We start from the raw sequence: 21,544 nt of genomic DNA on the forward strand, positions 1-21,544 counted from the left end.
GCACCCTGAGTACTGAGCACCTAGCACCCTGAGCACTGAGCACCGAGCACCCTGAGTACTGAACACCCAGCACCCTGAGCCCTGAGCACTGAGCACCCAGCACCCTGAGCACTGAGCACTGAGCACCCAGCACCCCGAGCACTGAGCACCCAGCACCCTGAGCACCCAGCACCCTGAGCACTGAGCACCCTGAGCACTGAGCACCCTGAGCACTGAACACTGAGCACCCAGCACCCTGAGTACTGAGCACCCAACACTCTGAGCACTGAGCACCCAGCACGCTGAGTACTGAGCACTGTGCACACAGCACCCTGAGTACTGAGCACCCAGCACCCTGAGCACTGAGCACCCAGCGCCCCGAGCACTGAGCACCCAGCACCCAGCGCCCCGAGCACTGAGCACCCAGCACCCTGAGCACTGACCACCCAGCACCCCGAGCACTGAGCACCCAGCACCCCGAGCACTGAGCACCCAGCGCCCTGAGCACTGAGCACCCAGCACACTGAGCACTGAGCACCCAGCCCCCTGAGTACTGAGCACCCAGCACCATGAGTACTGAGCACCCAGCACCCTAAATACTGAGCACTCAGCACCCTGAGTACAGAGCACCGAGCACCCCGAGCACAGAGCACCCAGCACCCTGAGCACTGAGCACCCTGAGGACTGAGCACCCAGGACCCTGAGCACTGAGCACCCAGCACCCTGAGTACTGAGCACCGATCACCCTGAGCACTGAGCACCCAGCACCCCGAGCACTGAGCACCCAGCACCCTGAGTACTGAGCACCCAGCACCCTGAGCACTGAGCACCCAGCACCCCGAGCACGGAGCACCCAGGACCCCGAGCACTGAGTACTGAGCACCCAGCACCATGAGCACTGAGCACCCAGCACCCTGAGTACTGAGCACCCAGCACCCTGAGTAGTGAGTACCCAGCACCCTGAGCACTGAGCACCCAGCACCCTGAGTACTGAGCACCGAGCACCCTGAGTACTGAGCACCCAGCACCCTGAGTACTGAGCACCCAGCACCCTGAGCACTGAGCACCCAGCACCCTGAGTACTGAGCACCCAGCACCCTGAGTACTGAGCACCCAGCACCCAGAGCACTGAGCACCCAGCACCCCGAGCACGGAGCACCCAGGACCCCGAGCACTGAGTACTGAGCACCCAGCACCCTGAGTACTGAGCACCGAGCTCCCCGAGCACTGAGCACCCTGAGTACTGAGCACCCAGCACCCCGATCACTGAGCACCCAGCACCCTGAGCACTGAGCACCCAGCACCCGGAGCACTGAGCACCCAGCACCCCGAGCACTGAGCACTGAGCACCCTGAGCACTGAGCACCCAGCACCCGGAGCACTGAGCACCCAGCACCCCGAGCACTGAGCACTGAGCACCCCGAGCACTGAGCACTGAGCACCCTGAGCACTGAGCACCCAACACCCCGAGTACTGAGCACCCAGCACCCCGAGCACTGAGCACCCAGCGCCCTGAGCACTGAGCACCCAGCACCCCGAGCACTGAGCACTGAGCACCCTGAGCACTGAGCACCCAGCACCACGAGTACTGAGCACCGAGCACCCTGAGTACTGAGCACCAAGCACCCCGAGTACTGAGCACTGAGCACCCTGAGTACTGAGCACCCAGCACACTGAGCACTGAGCACCCAGCACCCTGAGTACTGAGCACTGAGACCCCTGAGTACTGAGCACCGAGCACCCTGAGTACTGAGCACCCAGCACCCTGATCACTGAGCACGAAGCACCCCGAGGACTGAGCACCCAGCACCCTGAGCACTGAGCACCCAGCACCTTGAGTACTGAGCACCGAGCACAACGAGCACTGAGCAACCAGCACCCTGAGTACTGAGCACCCAGCACCCTGAGTACTGAGCACAGAGCACCCTGAGCACTGAGCACTGAGCACCCAGCACCCTGAGCACTGAGCAACCAGCACCACAGCCCTGAGCACCCAGCACCCCGAGCACTGAGCACCCAGCACCCTGAGCACTGAGCACCCAGCAACCTGAGTACTGAGCAACCAGCAACCTGAGTACTGATCACCCAGCACCCTGAGTACTGAGCACTCAGCACCCTGAGTACTGAGCACCGAGCACACCGAGGAATGAGCACCCAGCACCCTGAGCACTGAGCACCCGGAGGACTGAGCACCCAGCACCCTGAGCACTGAGCACCGATCACCCTGAGCAGTGAGCACCCAGCACCCCGAGCACTGAGCACCCAGCACCCTGAGTACTGAGCACCCAGCACCCCGAGTACTGAGCACCCAGCACCCTGAGTACTGAGCACCCAGCACCCCGAGCACTGAGCACCCAGCACCCTGAGTACTGAGCACCCTGATTACTGAGCACTGAGCACCGAGCATCCTGAGTACTGAGCACCCAGCACGCCGAGCACTGAGCACCCAGCACCCTGAGCACTGAGCACCCAGCACCCTGAGCACTGAGCACCCAGCACCCTGAGTACTGAGCACCCAGCACCCTGAGCACTGAGCACCCAGCACCCTGAGTACTGAGCACCCAGCACCACCCTCAGCACTGAGCACCCAGCACCCCGAGCACTGAGCACCCAGCACCCTGAGCACTGAGCACCCAGCACCCCGAGTACTGAGCACCCTTCACCCCGAGTACTGAGCACCGAGCACCCCGAGCACTGAGCACCCAGCACCCTGAGTACTGAGCACCCAGCACCCTGAGTACTGAGCACTGAGCACCCCGAGCACTGAGCACCCAGCACCCCGAGCACTGAGCAGCCACCAACCTGAGTACTGAGAACAGATCACCCTGAGTACTGAGCACCCAGCACCCTGAGTACTGAGCCCCCAGCACCCTGAGTACTGAGCACCCAGCACCCCGAGCACTGAGCACCCAGCACCCCGAGAATGAGCACCCAGCACCCTGAGTACTGAGAACCGAGCACCCTGATACTGAGCACCCAGCACCCTGAGTACTGAGCCCACAGCACCCTGAGTACTGAGCACCCAGCAACCCGAGCACTGAGCACCCAACACCCTGAGAATGAGCACCCAGCACCATGAGTACTGAGCACCCAGCACCCTGAGTACTGAGCACTAAGCACCCAGAGCACTGAGCACCCAGCACCCCGAGCACGGAGCACCCAGGACCCCGAGCACTGAGAACTGAGCACCCAGCACCCTGAGTACTGAGCAACGAGATCCCCGAGCACTCAGCACACTGAGTACTGAGCACCCAGCACCCTGAGCACTGAGCACCCAGCACCCTGAGCACTGAGCACACAGCACCATGAGCACGGAGCACCCCGAGGACTGAGCACCCAGCACCCTGAGCACTGAGCACCCAGCACCTTGAGTACTGAGCACCGAGCACCTCGAGCACTAAGCACCCAGCACCCTGTGTACTGAGCACCCAGCACCCTGAGCACTGAGCACCCAGAACCCTGAGCACTGAGCACCCAGCACCCTGAGCACGGAGCACCCAGCACCCTGAGTACTGAGCACCCAACACCCAGAGTACTGAGCACCCAGCACCCTGAGCACTGAGCACCCAGCACCCTGAGTACTGAGCACCCAGCACCCTGAGTACTGAACACCCAGCACCCTGAGCACTGAGCACTGAGCACCCTGAGCACTGAGTACTGAGCACTGAGCACCCTGAGCACTGAGCACCCAGCACCCCGAGTACTGAGCACCCAGCACCCCGAGCACTGAGCACCCAGCACCCCGAGCACTGAGCACTGAGCACCCTGAGAACTGAGCACCCAGCACCCCGAGTACTGAGCACTGAGCACCCTGAGTACTGAGCACCAAGCACCCTGAGTACTGAGCACCCAGCACCCTGAGTACTGAGCACCCAGCACCCTGAGCACTGAGCACCCAGCACCCCGAGCACTGAGCACCCAGCACCCTGAGTACTGAGCACAGAGCACTCTGAGCACTGAGCACCCAGCACCCTGAGCACTGAGCACCCTGAGCACTGAGCACCCTGAGCACTGAGCACTGAGCACCCAGCACCATGAGTACTGAGCACCCAACACTCTGAGCACTGAGCACCCAGCACGCTGAGTACTGAGCACTGAGCACACAGCACCCTGAGTACTGAGCACCCAGCACCCCGAGCACTGAGCATCCAGCGCCCCGAGCACTGAGCACCCAGCACCCTGAGCACTGAGCACCAAGCACCCCGAGCACTGAGCACCCAGCACCCTGAGTACTGAGCACTGAGCACCCAGCACCCCGAGCACTGAGCACCCAGCACCCTGTGTACTGAGCACTGAGCACCCTGAGTACTAAGCACACAGCACCCTGAGTACAGAGCACCCAGGACCTTGAGCACTGAGCACCGACCACCCCGAGCACTGAGCACCCAGCACCCTGAGCACTCAGCACCCAGCACCCCGAGCACGGAGCACCCCGAGGACTGAGCACCCAGCACCCTGAGCACTGAGCACCCAGCACCTTCAGTACTGAGCACCGAGCACCTCGAGCACTTAGCACCCAGCACCCTGAGTACTGAGCACCCAGCACCCTGAGCACTGAGCACCCAGAAACCTGAGCACTGAGCACCCAGCACCCTGAGCACAGAGCACCCAGCACCCTGAGTACTGAGCACCCAACACCCAGAGTACTGAGCACCCAGCACCCTGAGCACTGAGTACTGAGCACTGAGCACCCTGAGCACTGAGCACCCAGCACCCCGAGTACTGAGCACCCAGCACCCCGAGCACTGAGCACCCAGCGCCCCGAGCACTGAGCACCCAGCACCCCGAGCACTGAGCACTGAGCACCCTGAGCACTGAGCACCCAGCACCACGAGTACTGAGCACGGAGCACCCTGAGTACTGAGCACCAAGCACCCCGAGTACTGAGCACTGAGCACCCTGAGTACTGAGCACCCAGCACCCTGAGCACTGAGCACCCAGCACCCTGAGTACTGAGCACTGAGACCCCTGAGTACTGAGCACCGAGCACCCTGAGTACTGAGCACCCAGCACCCTGATCACTGAGCACGGAGCACCCCGAGGACTGAGCACCCAGCACCCTGAGCACTGAGCACCCAGCACCTTGAGTACTGAGCACCGAGCACAACGAGCACTGAGCACCCAGCACCCTGAGTACTGAGCACCCAGCACCCTGAGCACTGAGCACCCAGCTCCCTGAGCACTGAGCACCCAGCACCCTGAGTACTGAGCACTGAGACCCCTGAGTACTGAGCACCGAGCAACCTGAGTACTGAGCACCCAGCACCACAGCCCTGAACACCCAGCTCCCCGAGCACTGAGCACCCAGCACCCTGAGCACTGAGCACCCAGCACCCTGAGTACTGAGCAACCAGCAACCTGAGTACTGAGCACCCAGAACCCTGAGTACTGAGCACTCAGCACCCTGAGTACTGAGCACCGAGCACACCGAGCAATGAGCACCCAGCACCCTGAGCACTGAGCACCCGGAGGACTGAGCACCGAGCACCCTGAGTACTGAGCACCCAGCACCCCGAGTACTGAGCACCCAGCACCCTGAGTACTGAGCACCCAGCACCCTGAGTACTGAGCACCCTGATTACTGAGCACTGAGCACCGAGCATCCTGAGTACTGAGCACCCAGCACGCCGAGCACTGAGCACCCAGCACCCTGAGCACTGAGCACCCAGCACCCTGAGCACTGAGCACCCAGCACCCTGAGTACTGAGCACCCAGCACCCTGAGTACTGAGTACCCAGCACCCTGAGCTCTGAGCACCCAGCACCCTGAGTACTGAGCACCGAGCACCCTGAGTACTGAGCACCCAGCACCCTTAGTACTGAGCACCCAGCACCCTGAGCACTGAGCACCCAGCACCCTGAGTACTGAGCACCCAGCACCACCCTCAGCACTGAGCACCCAGCACCCCGAGCACTGAGCACCCAGCACCCTGAGCACTGAGCACCCAGCACCCCGAGTACTGAGCACCCAGCACCCTGAGCACTGAGCACCCAGCACCCCGAGCACGGAGCACCCAGGACCCCGAGCACTGAGTACTGAGCACCCAGCACCATGAGCACTGAGCACCCAGCACCCTGAGTACTGAGCACCCAGCACCCTGAGTAGTGAGTACCCAGCACCCTGAGCACTGAGCACCCAGCACCCTGAGTACTGAGCACCGAGCACCCTGAGTACTGAGCACCCAGCACCCTGAGTACTGAGCACCCAGCACCCTGAGCACTGAGCACCCAGCACCCTGAGTACTGAGCACCCAGCACCCTGAGTACTGAGCACCCATCACCCAGAGCACTGAGCACCCAGCACCCTGAGCACGGAGCACCCAGGACCCCGAGCACTGAGTACTGAGCACCCAGCACCCAGAGTACTGAGCACCGAGCTCCCCGAGCACTGAGCACCCTGAGCACTGAGCACCCAGCACCCGGAGCACTGAGCACCCAGCACCTTGAGTACTGAGCACCGAGCACCTCGAGCACTAACCACCCAGCACCCTGAGTACTGAGCACCCAGCAACCTGAGCACTGAGCACCCAGAACCCTGAGCACTGAGCACCCAGCACCCTGAGCACTGAGCACCCAGCACCCTGAGTACTGAGCACCCAGCCCCCTGAGAACTGAACACCCAGCAACCTGAGCACTGAGCACCCAGCACCATGAGCACAGAGCACCCCGAGGACTGAGCACCCAGCACCCTGAGCACTGAGCACCCAGCACCTTCAGTACTGAGCACCTAGCACCCTGAGCACTGAGCACCGAGCACCCTGAGTACTGAACACCCAGCACCCTGAGCCCTGAGCACTGAGCACCCAGCACCCTGAGCACTGAGCACTGAGCACCCAGCACCCCGAGCACTGAGCACCCAGCACCCTGAGCACCCAGCACCCTGAGCACTGAGCACCCTGAGCACTGAGCACCCTGAGCACTGAACACTGAGCACCCAGCACCCTGAGTACTGAGCACCCAACACTCTGAGCACTGAGCACCCAGCACGCTGAGTACTGAGCACTGAGCACACAGCACCCTGAGTACTGAGCACCCAGCACCCTGAGCACTGAGCACCCAGCGCCCCGAGCACTGAGCACCCAGCACCCAGCGCCCCGAGCACTGAGCACCCAGCACCCTGAGCACTGACCACCCAGCACCCCGAGCACTGAGCACCCAGCACCCCGAGCACTGTGCACCCAGCGCCCTGAGCACTGAGCACCCAGCACACTGAGCACTGAGCACCCAGCCCCCTGAGTACTGAGCACCCAGCACCATGAGTACTGAGCACCCAGCACCCTAAGTACTGAGCACTCAGCACCCTGAGTACAGAGCACCGAGCACCCCGAGCACAGAGCACCCAGCACCCTGAGCACTGAGCACCCTGAGGACTGAGCACCCAGGACCCTGAGCACTGAGCACCCAGCACCCTGAGTACTGAGCACCGATCACCCTGAGCACTGAGCACCCAGCACCCTGAGCACTGAGCACCCAGCACCCTGAGTACTGAGCACCCAGCACCCTGAGCACTGAGCACCCAGCACCCCGAGCACGGAGCACCCAGGACCCCGAGCACTGAGTACTGAGCACCCAGCACCATGAGCACTGAGCACCCAGCACCCTGAGTACTGAGCACCCAGCACCCTGAGTAGTGAGTACCCAGCACCCTGAGCACTGAGCACCCAGCACCCTGAGTACTGAGCACCGAGCACCCTGAGTACTGAGCACCCAGCACCCTGAGTACTGAGCACCCAGCACCCTGAGCACTGAGCACCCAGCACCCTGAGTACTGAGCACCCAGCACCCTGAGTACTGAGCACCCAGCACCCAGAGCACTGAGCACCCAGCACCCCGAGCACGGAGCACCCAGGACCCCGAGCACTGAGTACTGAGCACCCAGCACCCTGAGTACTGAGCACCGAGCTCCCCAAGCACTGAGCACCCTGAGTACTGAGCACCCAGCAACCCGATCACTGAGCACCCAGCAACCTGAGCACTGAGCACCCAGCACCCGGAGCACTGAGCACCCAGCACCATGAGCACGGAGCACCCCGAGGACTGAGCACCCAGCACCCTGAGCACTGACCACCCAGCACCTTGAGTACTGAGCACCGAGCACCTCGAGCACTAACCACCCAGCACCCTGAGTACTGAGCACCCAGCAACCTGAGCACTGAGCACCCAGAACCCTGAGCACTGAGCACCCAGCACCCTGAGCACTGAGCACCCAGCACCCTGAGTACTGAGTACCCAGCCCCCTGAGAACTGAACACCCAGCAACCTGAGCACTGAGCACCCAGCACCATGAGCACAGAGCACCCCGAGGACTGAGCACCCAGCACCCTGAGCACTGAGCACCCAGCACCTTCAGTACTGAGCACCGAGCACCTCGAGCACTAAGCACCCAGCACCCTGAGTACTGAGCACCCAGCACCCTGAGCACTGAGCACCCAGAAACCTGACCACTGAGCACCCAGCACCCTGAGCACGGAGCACCCAGCACCCTGAGTACTGAGCACCCAACACCCAGAGTACTGAGCACCCAGCACCCTGAGCACTGAGTACTGAGCACTGAGCACCCTGAGCACTGAGCACCCAGCACCCCGAGTACTGAGCACCCAGCACCCCGAGCACTGAGCACCCAGCGCCCTGAGCACTGAGCACCCAGCACCCCGAGCACTGAGCACTGAGCACCCTGAGCACTGAGCACCCAGCACCACGAGTACTGAGCACCGAGCACCCTGAGTACTGAGCACCAAGCACCCCGAGTACTGAGCACTGAGCACCCTGAGTACTGAGCACCCAGCACACTGAGCACTGAGCACCCAGCACCCTGAGTACTGAGCACTGAGACCCCTGAGTACTGAGCACCGAGCACCCTGAGTACTGAGCACCCAGCACCCTGATCACTGAGCACGAAGCACCCCGAGGACTGAGCACCCAGCACCCTGAGCACTGAGCACCCAGCACCTTGAGTACTGAGCACCGAGCACAACGAGCACTGAGCAACCAGCACCCTGAGTACTGAGCACCCAGCACCCTGAGTACTGAGCACAGAGCACCCTGAGCACTGAGCACTGAGCACCCAGCACCCTGAGCACTGAGCACCCAGCACCACAGCCCTGAGCACCCAGCACCCCGAGCACTGAGCACCCAGCACCCTGAGCACTGAGCACCCAGCAACCTGAGTACTGAGCAACCAGCAACCTGAGTACTGAGCACCCAGCACCCTGAGTACTGAGCACTCAGCACCCTGAGTACTGAGCACCGAGCACACCAAGCAATGAGCACCCAGCACCCTGAGCACTGAGCACCCGGAGGACTGAGCACCCAGCACCCTGAGCACTGAGCACCGATCACCCTGAGCAGTGAGCACCCAGCACCCCGAGCACTGAGCACCCAGCACCCTGAGTACTGAGCACCCAGCACCCCGAGTACTGAGCACCCAGCACCCTGAGTACTGAGCACCCAGCACCCCGAGCACTGAGCACCCAGCACCCTGAGTACTGAGCACCCTGATTACTGAGCACTGAGCACCGAGCATCCTGAGTACTGAGCACCCAGCACGCCGAGCACTGAGCACCCAGCACCCTGAGCACTGAGCACCCAGCACCCTGAGCACTGAGCACCCAGCACCCTGAGTACTGAGCACCCAGCACCCTGAGCACTGAGCACCCAGCACCCTGAGTACTGAGCACCCAGCACCACCCTCAGCACTCAGCACCCAGCACCCCGAGCACTGAGCACCCAGCACCCTGAGCACTGAGCACCCAGCACCCCGAGTACTGAGCACCCTTCACCCCGAGTACTAAGCACCGAGCACCCCGAGCACTGAGCACCCAGCACCCTGAGTACTGAGCACCCAGCACCCTGAGTACTGAGCACTGAGCACCCCGAGCACTGAGCACCCAGCACCCCGAGCACTGAGCAGCCACCAACCTGAGTACTGAGAACAGATCACCCTGAGTACTGAGCACCCAGCACCCTGAGTACTGAGCCCCCAGCACCCTGAGTACTGAGCACCCAGCACCCCGAGCACTGAGCACCCAGCACCCCGAGAATGAGCACCCAGCACCCTGAGTACTGAGAACCGAGCACCCCGATACTGAGCACCCAGCACCCTGAGTACTGAGCCCACAGCACCCTGAGTACTGAGCACCCAGCAACCCGAGCACTGAGCACCCAGCACCCTGAGAATGAGCACCCAGCACCATGAGTACTGAGCACCCAGCACCCTGAGTACTGAGCACTAAGCACCCAGAGCACTGAGCACCCAGCACCCCGAGCACGGAGCACCCAGGACCCCGAGCACTGAGAACTGAGCACCCAGCACCCTGAGTACTGAGCAACGAGATCCCCGAGCACTCAGCACACTGAGTACTGAGCACCCAGCACCCTGAGCTCTGAGCACCCAGCACCCTGAGCACTGAGCACCCAGCACCATGAGCACGGAGCACCCCGAGGACTGAGCACCCAGCACCCTGAGCACTGAGCACCCAGCACCTTGAGTACTGAGCACCGAGCACCTCGAGCACTAAGCACCCAGCACCCTGAGTACTGAGCACCCAGCACCCTGAGCACTGAGCACCCAGAACCCTGAGCACTGAGCACCCAGCACCCTGAGCACGGAGCACCCAGCACCCTGAGTACTGAGCACCCAACACCCAGAGTACTGAGCACCCAGCACCCTGAGCACTGAGCACCCAGCACCCTGAGTACTGAGCACCCAGCACCCTGAGTACTGAACACCCAGCACCCTGAGCACTGAGCACTGAGCACCCTGAGCACTGAGTACTGAGCACCCTGAGTACTGAGCACTGAGCACCGAGCACCCTGAGTACTGAGCACCCTGAGGACTGAGCACCCAGCACCCTGAGCACTGAGCACCCAGCACCCTGAGTACCGAGCACTGATCACCCTGAGCACTGAGCACCCAGCACCCCGAGCACTGAGCACCCAGCACCCTGAGTACTGAGCACCTAGCACCCTGAGCACTGAGCACCGAGCACCCTGAGTACTGAACACCCAGCACCCTGAGCCCTGAGCACTGAGCACCCAGCACCCTGAGCACTGAGCACTGAGCACCCAGCACCCCGAGCACTGAGCACCCAGCACCCTGAGCACCCAGCACCCTGAGCACTGAGCACCCTGAGCACTGAGCACCCTGAGCACTGAACACTGAGCACCCAGCACCCTGAGTACTGAGCACCCAACACTCTGAGCACTGAGCACCCAGCACGCTGAGTACTGAGCACTGAGCACACAGCACCCTGAGTACTGAGCACCCAGCACCCTGAGCACTGAGCACCCAGCGCCCCGAGCACTGAGCACCCAGCACCCAGCGCCCCGAGCACTGAGCACCCAGCACCCTGAGCACTGACCACCCAGCACCCCGAGCACTGAGCACCCAGCACCCCGAGCACTGAGCACCCAGCGCCCTGAGCACTGAGCACCCAGCACACTGAGCACTGAGCACCCAGCCCCCTGAGTACTGAGCACCCAGCACCATGAGTACTGAGCACCCAGCACCCTAAGTACTGAGCACTCAGCACCCTGAGTACAGAGCACCGAGCACCCCGAGCACAGAGCACGGAGCACCCTGAGCACTGAGCACCCTGAGGACTGAGCACCCAGGACCCTGAGCACTGAGCACCCAGCACCCTGAGTACTGAGCACCGATCACCCTGAGCACTGAGCACCCAGCACCCCGAGCACTGAGCACCCAGCACCCTGAGTACTGAGCACCCAGCACCCTGAGCACTGAGCACCCAGCACCCCGAGCACGGAGCACCCAGGACCCCGAGCACTGAGTACTGAGCACCCAGCACCATGAGCACTGAGCACCCAGCACCCTGAGTACTGAGCACCCAGCACCCTGAGTAGTGAGTACCCAGCACCCTGAGCACTGAGCACCCAGCACCCTGAGTACTGAGCACCGAGCACCCTGAGTACTGAGCACCCAGCACCCTGAGTACTGAGCACCCAGCACCCTGAGCACTGAGCACCCAGCACCCTGAGTACTGAGCACCCAGCACCCTGAGTACTGAGCACCCAGCACCCAGAGCACTGAGCACCCAGCACCCCGAGCACGGAGCACCCAGGACCCCGAGCACTGAGTACTGAGCACCCAGCACCCTGAGTACTGAGCACCGAGCTCCCCGAGCACTGAGCACCCTGAGTACTGAGCACCCAGCACCCCGATCACTGAGCACCCAGCACCCTGAGCACTGAGCACCCAGCACCCGGAGCACTGAGCACCCAGCACCCCGAGCACTGAGCACTGAGCACCCTGAGCACTGAGCACCCAGCACCCGGAGCACTGAGCACCCAGCACCCCGAGCACTGAGCACTGAGCACCCCGAGCACTGAGCACTGAGCACCCTGAGCACTGAGCACCCAACACCCCGAGTACTGAGCACCCAGCACCCCGAGCACTGAGCACCCAGCGCCCTGAGCACTGAGCACCCAGCACCCCGAGCACTGAGCACTGAGCACCCTGAGCACTGAGCACCCAGCACCACGAGTACTGAGCACCGAGCACCCTGAGTACTGAGCACCAAGCACCCCGAGTACTGAGCACTGAGCACCCTGAGTACTGAGCACCCAGCACACTGAGCACTGAGCACCCAGCACCCTGAGTACTGAGCACTGAGACCCCTGAGTACTGAGCACCGAGCACCCTGAGTACTGAGCACCCAGCACCCTGATCACTGAGCACGAAGCACCCCGAGGACTGAGCACCCAGCACCCTGAGCACTGAGCACCCAGCACCTTGAGTACTGAGCACCGAGCACAACGAGCACTGAGCAACCAGCACCCTGAGTACTGAGCACCCAGCACCCTGAGTACTGAGCACAGAGCACCCTGAGCACTGAGCACTGAGCACCCAGCACCCTGAGCACTGAGCAACCAGCACCACAGCCCTGAGCACCCAGCACCCCGAGCACTGAGCACCCAGCACCCTGAGCACTGAGCACCCAGCAACCTGAGTACTGAGCAACCAGCAACCTGAGTACTGATCACCCAGCACCCTGAGTACTGAGCACTCAGCACCCTGAGTACTGAGCACCGAGCACACCGAGGAATGAGCACCCAGCACCCTGAGCACTGAGCACCCGGAGGAATGAGCACCCAGCACCCTGAGCACTGAGCACCGATCACCCTGAGCAGTGAGCACCCAGCACCCCGAGCACTGAGCACCCAGCACCCTGAGTACTGAGCACCCAGCACCCCGAGTACTGAGCACCCAGCACCCTGAGTACTGAGCACCCAGCACCCCGAGCACTGAGCACCCAGCACCCTGAGTACTGAGCACCCTGATTACTGAGCACTGAGCACCGAGCATCCTGAGTACTGAGCACCCAGCACGCCGAGCACTGAGCACCCAGCACCCTGAGCACTGAGCACCCAGCACCCTGAGCACTGAGCACCCAGCACCCTGAGTACTGAGCACCCAGCACCCTGAGCACTGAGCACCCAGCACCCTGAGTACTGAGCACCCAGCACCACCCTCAGCACTGAGCACCCAGCACCCCGAGCACTGAGCACCCAGCACCCTGAGCACTGAGCACCCAGCACCCCGAGTACTGAGCACCCTTCACCCCGAGTACTGAGCACCGAGCACCCCGAGCACTGAGCACCCAGCACCCTGAGTACTGAGCACCCAGCACCCTGAGTACTGAGCACTGAGCACCCCGAGCACTGAGCACCCAGCACCCCGAGCACTGAGCAGCCACCAACCTGAGTACTGAGAACAGATCACCCTGAGTACTGAGCACCCAGCACCCTGAGTACTGAGCCCCCAGCACCCTGAGTACTGAGCACCCAGCACCCCGAGCACTGAGCACCCAGCACCCCGAGAATGAGCACCCAGCACCCTGAGTACTGAGAACCGAGCACCCTGATACTGAGCACCCAGCACCCTGAGTACTGAGCCCACAGCACCCTGAGTACTGAGCACCCAGCAACCCGAGCACTGAGCACCCAACACCCTGAGAATGAGCACCCAGCACCATGAGTACTGAGCACCCAGCACCCTGAGTACTGAGCACTAAGCACCCAGAGCACTGAGCACCCAGCACCCCGAGCACGGAGCACCCAGGACCCCGAGCACTGAGAACTGAGCACCCAGCACCCTGAGTACTGAGCAACGAGATCCCCGAGCACTCAGCACACTGAGTACTGAGCACCCAGCACCCTGAGCACTGAGCACCCAGCACCCTGAGCACTGAGCACACAGCACCATGAGCACGGAGCACCCCGAGGACTGAGCACCCAGCACCCTGAGCACTGAGCACCCAGCACCTTGAGTACTGAGCACCGAGCACCTCGAGCACTAAGCACCCAGCACCCTGTGTACTGAGCACCCAGCACCCTGAGCACTGAGCACCCAGAACCCTGAGCACTGAGCACCCAGCACCCTGAGCACGGAGCACCCAGCACCCTGAGTACTGAGCACCCAACACCCAGAGTACTGAGCACCCAGCACCCTGAGCACTGAGCACCCAGCACCCTGAGTACTGAGCACCCAGCACCCTGAGTACTGAACACCCAGCACCCTGAGCACTGAGCACTGAGCACCCTGAGCACTGAGTACTGAGCACTGAGCACCCTGAGCACTGAGCACCCAGCACCCCGAGTACTGAGCACCCAGCACCCCGAGCACTGAGCACCCAGCACCCCGAGCACTGAGCACTGAGCACCCTGAGCACTGAGCACCCAGCACCCCGAGTACTGAGCACTGAGCACCCTGAGTACTGAGCACCAAGCACCCTGAGTACTGAGCACCCAGCACCCTGAGTACTGAGCACCCAGCACCCTGAGCACTGAGCACCCAGCACCCCGAGCACTGAGCACCCAGCACCCTGAGTACTGAGCACAGAGCACTCTGAGCACTGAGCACCCAGCACCCTGAGCACTGAGCACCCTGAGCACTGAGCACCCTGAGCACTGAGCACTGAGCACCCAGCACCATGAGTACTGAGCACCCAACACTCTGAGCACTGAGCACCCAGCACGCTGAGTACTGAGCACTGAGCACACAGCACCCTGAGTACTGAGCACCCAGCACCCCGAGCACTGAGCATCCAGCGCCCCGAGCACTGAGCACCCAGCACCCTGAGCACTGAGCACCAAGCACCCCGAGCACTGAGCACCCAGCACCCTGAGTACTGAGCACTGAGCACCCAGCACCCCGAGCACTGAGCACCCAGCACCCTGTGTACTGAGCACTGAGCACCCTGAGTACTAAGCACACAGCACCCTGAGTACAGAGCACCCAGGACCTTGAGCACTGAGCACCGACCACCCCGAGCACTGAGCACCCAGCACCCTGAGCACTCAGCACCCAGCACCCCGAGCACGGAGCACCCCGAGGACTGAGCACCCAGCACCCTGAGCACTGAGCACCCAGCACCTTCAGTACTGAGCACCGAGCACCTCGAGCACTTAGCACCCAGCACCCTGAGTACTGAGCACCCAGCACCCTGAGCACTGAGCACCCAGAAACCTGAGCACTGAGCACCCAGCACCCTGAGCACGGAGCACCCAGCACCCTGAGTACTGAGCACCCAACACCCAGAGTACTGAGCACCCAGCACCCTGAGCACTGAGTACTGAGCACTGAGCACCCTGAGCACTGAGCACCCAGCACCCCGAGTACTGAGCACCCAGCACCCCGAGCACTGAGCACCCAGCGCCCCGAGCACTGAGCACCCAGCACCCCGAGCACTGAGCACTGAGCACCCTGAGCACTGAGCACCCAGCACCACGAGTACTGAGCACGGAGCACCCTGAGTACTGAGCACCAAGCACCCCGAGTACTGAGCACTGAGCACCCTGAGTACTGAGCACCCAGCACCCTGAGCACTGAGCACCCAGCACCCTGAGTACTGAGCACTGAGACCCCTGAGTACTGAGCACCGAGCACCCTGAGTACTGAGCACCCAGCACCCTGATCACTGAGCACGGAGCACCCCGAGGACTGAGCACCCAGCACCCTGAGCACTGAGCACCCAGCACCTTGAGTACTGAGCACCGAGCACAACGAGCACTGAGCACCCAGCACCCTGAGTACTGAGCACCCAGCACCCTGAGCACTGAGCACCCAGCTCCCTGAGCACTGAGCACCCAGCACCCTGAGTACTGAGCACTGAGACCCCTGAGTACTGAGCACCGAGCACCCTGAGTACTGAGCACCCAGCACCACAGCCCTGAACACCCAGCTCCCCGAGCACTGAGCACCCAGCACCCTGAGCACTGAGCACCCAGCACCCTGAGTACTGAGCAACCAGCAACCTGAGTACTGAGCACCCAGAACCCTGAGTACTGAGCACTCAGCACCCTGAGTACTGAGCACCGAGCACACTGAGCAATGAGCACCCAGCACCCTGAGCACTGAGCACCCGGAGGACTGAGCACCGAGCACCCTGAGTACTGAGCACCCAGCACCCCGAGTACTGAGCACCCAGCACCCTGAGTACTGAGCACCCAGCACCCTGAGTACTGAGCACCCTGATTACTGAGCACTGAGCACCGAGCATCCTGAGTACTGAGCACCCAGCACGCCGAGCACTGAGCACCCAGCACCCTGAGCACTGAGCACCCAGCACCCTGAGCACTGAGCACCCAGCACCCTGAGTACTGAGCACCCAGCACCCTGAGTACTGAGTACCCAGCACCCTGAGCTCTGAGCACCCAGCACCCTGAGTACTGAGCACCGAGCACCCTGAGTACTGAGCACCCAGCACCCTTAGTACTGAGCACCCAGCACCCTGAGCACTGAGCACCCAGCACCCTGAGTACTGAGCACCCAGCACCACCCTCAGCACTGAGCACCCAGCACCCCGAGCACTGAGCACCCAGCACCCTGAGCACTGAGCACCCAGCACCCCGAGTACTGAGCACCCAGCACCCTGAGCACTGAGCACCCAGCACCCCGAGCACGGAGCACCCAGGACCCCGAGCACTGAGTACTGAGCACCCAGCACCATGAGCACTGAGCACCCAGCACCCTGAGTACTGAGCACCCAGCACCCTGAGTAGTGAGTACCCAGCACCCTGAGCACTGAGCACCCAGCACCCTGAGTACTGAGCACCGAGCACCCTGAGTACTGAGCACCCAGCACCCTGAGTACTGTGCACCCAGCACCCTGAGCACTGAGCACCCAGCACCCTGAGTACTGAGCACCCAGCACCCTGAGTACTGAGCACCCAGCACCCAGAGCACTGAGCACCCAGCACCCCGAGCACGGAGCACCCAGGACCCCGAGCACTGAGTACTGAGCACCCAGCACCCTGAGTACTGAGCACCGAGCTCCCCGAGCACTGAGCACCCTGAGCACTGAGCACCCAGCACCCGGAGCACTGAGCACCCAGCACCTTGAGTACTGAGCACCGAGCACCTCGAGCACTAACCACCCAGCACCCTGAGTACTGAGCACCCAGCAACCTGAGCACTGAGCACCCAGAACCCTGAGCACTGAGCACCCAGCACCCTGAGCACTGAGCACCCAGCACCCTGAGTACTGAGCACCCAGCCCCCTGAGAACTGAACACCCAGCAACCTGAGCACTGAGCACCCAGCACCATGAGCACAGAGCACCCCGAGGACTGAGCACCCAGCACCCTGAGCACTGAGCACCCAGCACCTTCAGTACTGAGCACCGAGCACCTCGAGCACTAAGCACCCAGCACCCTGAGTACTGAGCACCCAGCACCCTGAGCACTGAGCACCCAGAAACCTGACCACAGAGCACCCAGCACCCTGAGCACGGAGCACCCAGCACCCTGAGTACTGAGCACCCAACACCCAGAGTACTGAGCACCCAGCACCCTGAGCACTGAGTACTGAGCACTGAGCACCCTGAGCACTGAGCACCCAGCACCCCGAGTACTGAGCACCCAGCACCCCGAGCACTGAGCACCCAGCGCCCTGAGCACTGAGCACCCAGCACCCCGAGCACTGAGCACTGAGCACCCTGAGCACTGAGCACCCAGCACCACGAGTACTGAGCACCGAGCACCCTGAGTACTGAGCACCAAGCACCCCGAGTACTGAGCACTGAGCACCCTGAGTACTGAGCACCCAGCACACTGAGCACTGAGCACCCAGCACCCTGAGTACTGAGCACTGAGACCCCTGAGTACTGAGCACCGAGCACCCTGAGTACTGAGCACCCAGCACCCTGATCACTGAGCACGAAGCACCCCGAGGACTGAGCACCCAGCACCCTGAGCACTGAGCACCCAGCACCTTGAGTACTGAGCACCGAGCACAACGAGCACTGAGCAACCAGCACCCTGAGTACTGAGCACCCAGCACCCTGAGTACTGAGCACAGAGCACCCTGAGCACTGAGCACTGAGCACCCAGCACCCTGAGCACTGAGCACCCAGCACCACAGCCCTGAGCACCCAGCACCCCGAGCACTGAGCACCCAGCACCCTGAGCACTGAGCACCCAGCAACCTGAGTACTGAGCAACCAGCAACCTGAGTACTGATCACCCAGCACCCTGAGTACTGAGCACTCAGCACCCTGAGTACTGAGCACCGAGCACACCGAGGAATGAGCACCCAGCACCCTGAGCACTGAGCACCCGGAGGACTGAGCACCCAGCACCCTGAGCACTGAGCACCGATCACCCTGAGCAGTGAGCACCCAGCACCCCGAGCACTGAGCACCCAGCACCCTGAGTACTGAGCACCCAGCACCCCGAGTACTGAGCACCCAGCACCCTGAGTACTGAGCACCCAGCACCCCGAGCACTGAGCACCCAGCACCCTGAGTACTGAGCACCCTGATTACTGAGCACTGAGCACCGAGCATCCTGAGTACTGAGCACCCAGCACGCCGAGCACTGAGCACCCAGCACCCTGAGCACTGAGCACCCAGCACCCTGAGCACTGAGCACCCAGCACCCTGAGTACTGAGCACCCAGCACCCTGAGCACTGAGCACCCAGCACCCTGAGTACTGAGCACCCAGCACCACCCTCAGCACTGAGCACCCAGCACCCCGAGCACTGAGCACCCAGCACCCTGAGCACTGAGCACCCAGCACCCCGAGTACTGAGCACCCTTCACCCCGAGTACTGAGCACCGAGCACCCCGAGCACTGAGCACCCAGCACCCTGAGTACTGAGCACCCAGCACCCTGAGTACTGAGCACTGAGCACCCCGAGCACTGAGCACCCAGCACCCCGAGCACTGAGCAGCCACCAACCTGAGTACTGAGAACAGATCACCCTGAGTACTGAGCACCCAGCACCCTGAGTACTGAGCCCCCAGCACCCTGAGTACTGAGCACCCAGCACCCCGAGCACTGAGCACCCAGCACCACGAGAATGAGCACCCAGCACCCTGAGTACTGAGAACCGAGCACCCTGATACTGAGCACCCAGCACCCTGAGTACTGAGCCCACAGCACCCTGAGTACTGAGCACCCAGCAACCCGAGCACTGAGCACCCAGCACCCTGAGAATGAGCACCCAGCACCATGAGTACTGAGCACCCAGCACCCTGAGTACTGAGCACTAAGCACCCAGAGCACTGAGCACCCAGCACCCCGAGCACGGAGCACCCAGGACCCCGAGCACTGAGAACTGAGCACCCAGCACCCTGAGTACTGAGCAACGAGATCCCCGAGCACTCAGCACACTGAGTACTGAGCACCCAGCACCCTGAGCACTGAGCACCCAGCACCCTGAGCACTGAGCACCCAGCACCATGAGCACGGAGCACCCCGAGGACTGAGCACCCAGCACCCTGAGCACTGAGCACCCAGCACCTTGAGTACTGAGCACCGAGCACCTCGAGCACTAAGCACCCAGCACCCTGAGTACTGAGCACCCAGCACCCTGAGCACTGAGCACCCAGAACCCTGAGCACTGAGCACCCAGCACCCTGAGCACGGAGCACCCAGCACCCTGAGTACTGAGCACCCAACACCCAGAGTACTGAGCACCCAGCACCCTGAGCACTGAGCACCCAGCACCCTGAGTACTGAGCACCCAGCACCCTGAGTACTGAACACCCAGCACCCTGAGCACTGAGCACTGAGCACCCTGAGCACTGAGTACTGAGCACTGAGCACCCTGAGCACTGAGCACCCAGCACCCCGAGTACTGAGCACCCAGCACCCCGAGCACTGAGCACCCAGCACCCCGAGCACTGAGCACTGAGCACCCTGAGCACTGAGCACCCAGCACCCCGAGTACTGAGCACTGAGCACCCTGAGTACTGAGCACCAAGCACCCTGAGTACTGAGCACCCAGCACCCTGAGTACTGAGCACCCAGCACCCTGAGCACTGAGCACCCAGCACCCCGAGCACTGAGCACCCAGCACCCTGAGTACTGAGCACAGAGCACTCTGAGCACTGAGCACCCAGCACCCTGAGCACTGAGCACCCTGAGCACTGAGCACCCTGAGCACTGAGCACTGAGCACCCAGCACCATGAGTACTGAGCACCCAACACTCTGAGCACTGAGCACCCAGCACGCTGAGTACTGAGCACTGAGCACACAGCACCCTGAGTACTGAGCACCCAGCACCCCGAGCACTGAGCATCCAGCGCCCCGAGCACTGAGCACCCAGCACCCTGAGCACTGAGCACCCAGCACCCCGAGCACTGAGCACCCAGCACCCTGAGTACTGAGCACTGAGCACCCAGCACCCCGAGCACTGAGCACCCAGCACCCTGTGTACTGAGCACTGAGCACACTGAGTACTAAGCACACAGCACCCTGAGTACAGAGCACCCAGGACCTTGAGCACTGAGCACCGACCACCCCGAGCACTGAGCACCCAGCACCCTGAGCACTCAGCACCCAGCACCCCGAGCACGGAGCACCCCGAGGACTGAGCACCCAGCACCCTGAGCACTGAGCACCCAGCACCTTCAGTACTGAGCACCGAGCACCTCGAGCACTTAGCACCCAGCACCCTGAGTACTGAGCACCCAGCACCCTGAGCACTGAGCACCCAGAAACCTGAGCACTGAGCACCCAGCACCCTGAGCACGGAGCACCCAGCACCCTGAGTACTGAGCACCCAACACCCAGAGTACTGAGCACCCAGCACCCTGAGCACTGAGTACTGAGCACTGAGCACCCTGAGCACTGAGCACCCAGCACCCCGAGTACTGAGCACCCAGCACCCCGAGCACTGAGCACCCAGCGCCCCGAGCACTGAGCACCCAGCACCCCGAGCACTGAGCACTGAGCACCCTGAGCACTGAGCACCCAGCACCACGAGTACTGAGCACGGAGCACCCTGAGTACTGAGCACCAAGCACCCCGAGTACTGAGCACTGAGCACCCTGAGTACTGAGCACCCAGCACCCTGAGCACTGAGCACCCAGCACCCTGAGTACTGAGCACTGAGACCCCTGAGTACTGAGCACCGAGCACCCTGAGTACTGAGCACCCAGCACCCTGATCACTGAGCACGGAGCACCCCGAGGACTGAGCACCCAGCACCCTGAGCACTGAGCACCCAGCACCTTGAGTACTGAGCACCGAGCACAACGAGCACTGAGCACCCAGCACCCTGAGTACTGAGCACCCAGCACCCTGAGCACTGAGCAC

Source organism: Microtus oregoni, unplaced genomic scaffold (genome assembly GCF_018167655.1).
Source record: "Microtus oregoni isolate MIOR12 unplaced genomic scaffold, Mior012 000066F_ref0000041, whole genome shotgun sequence".
Classification (NCBI taxonomy): domain Eukaryota; kingdom Metazoa; phylum Chordata; class Mammalia; order Rodentia; family Cricetidae; genus Microtus; species Microtus oregoni.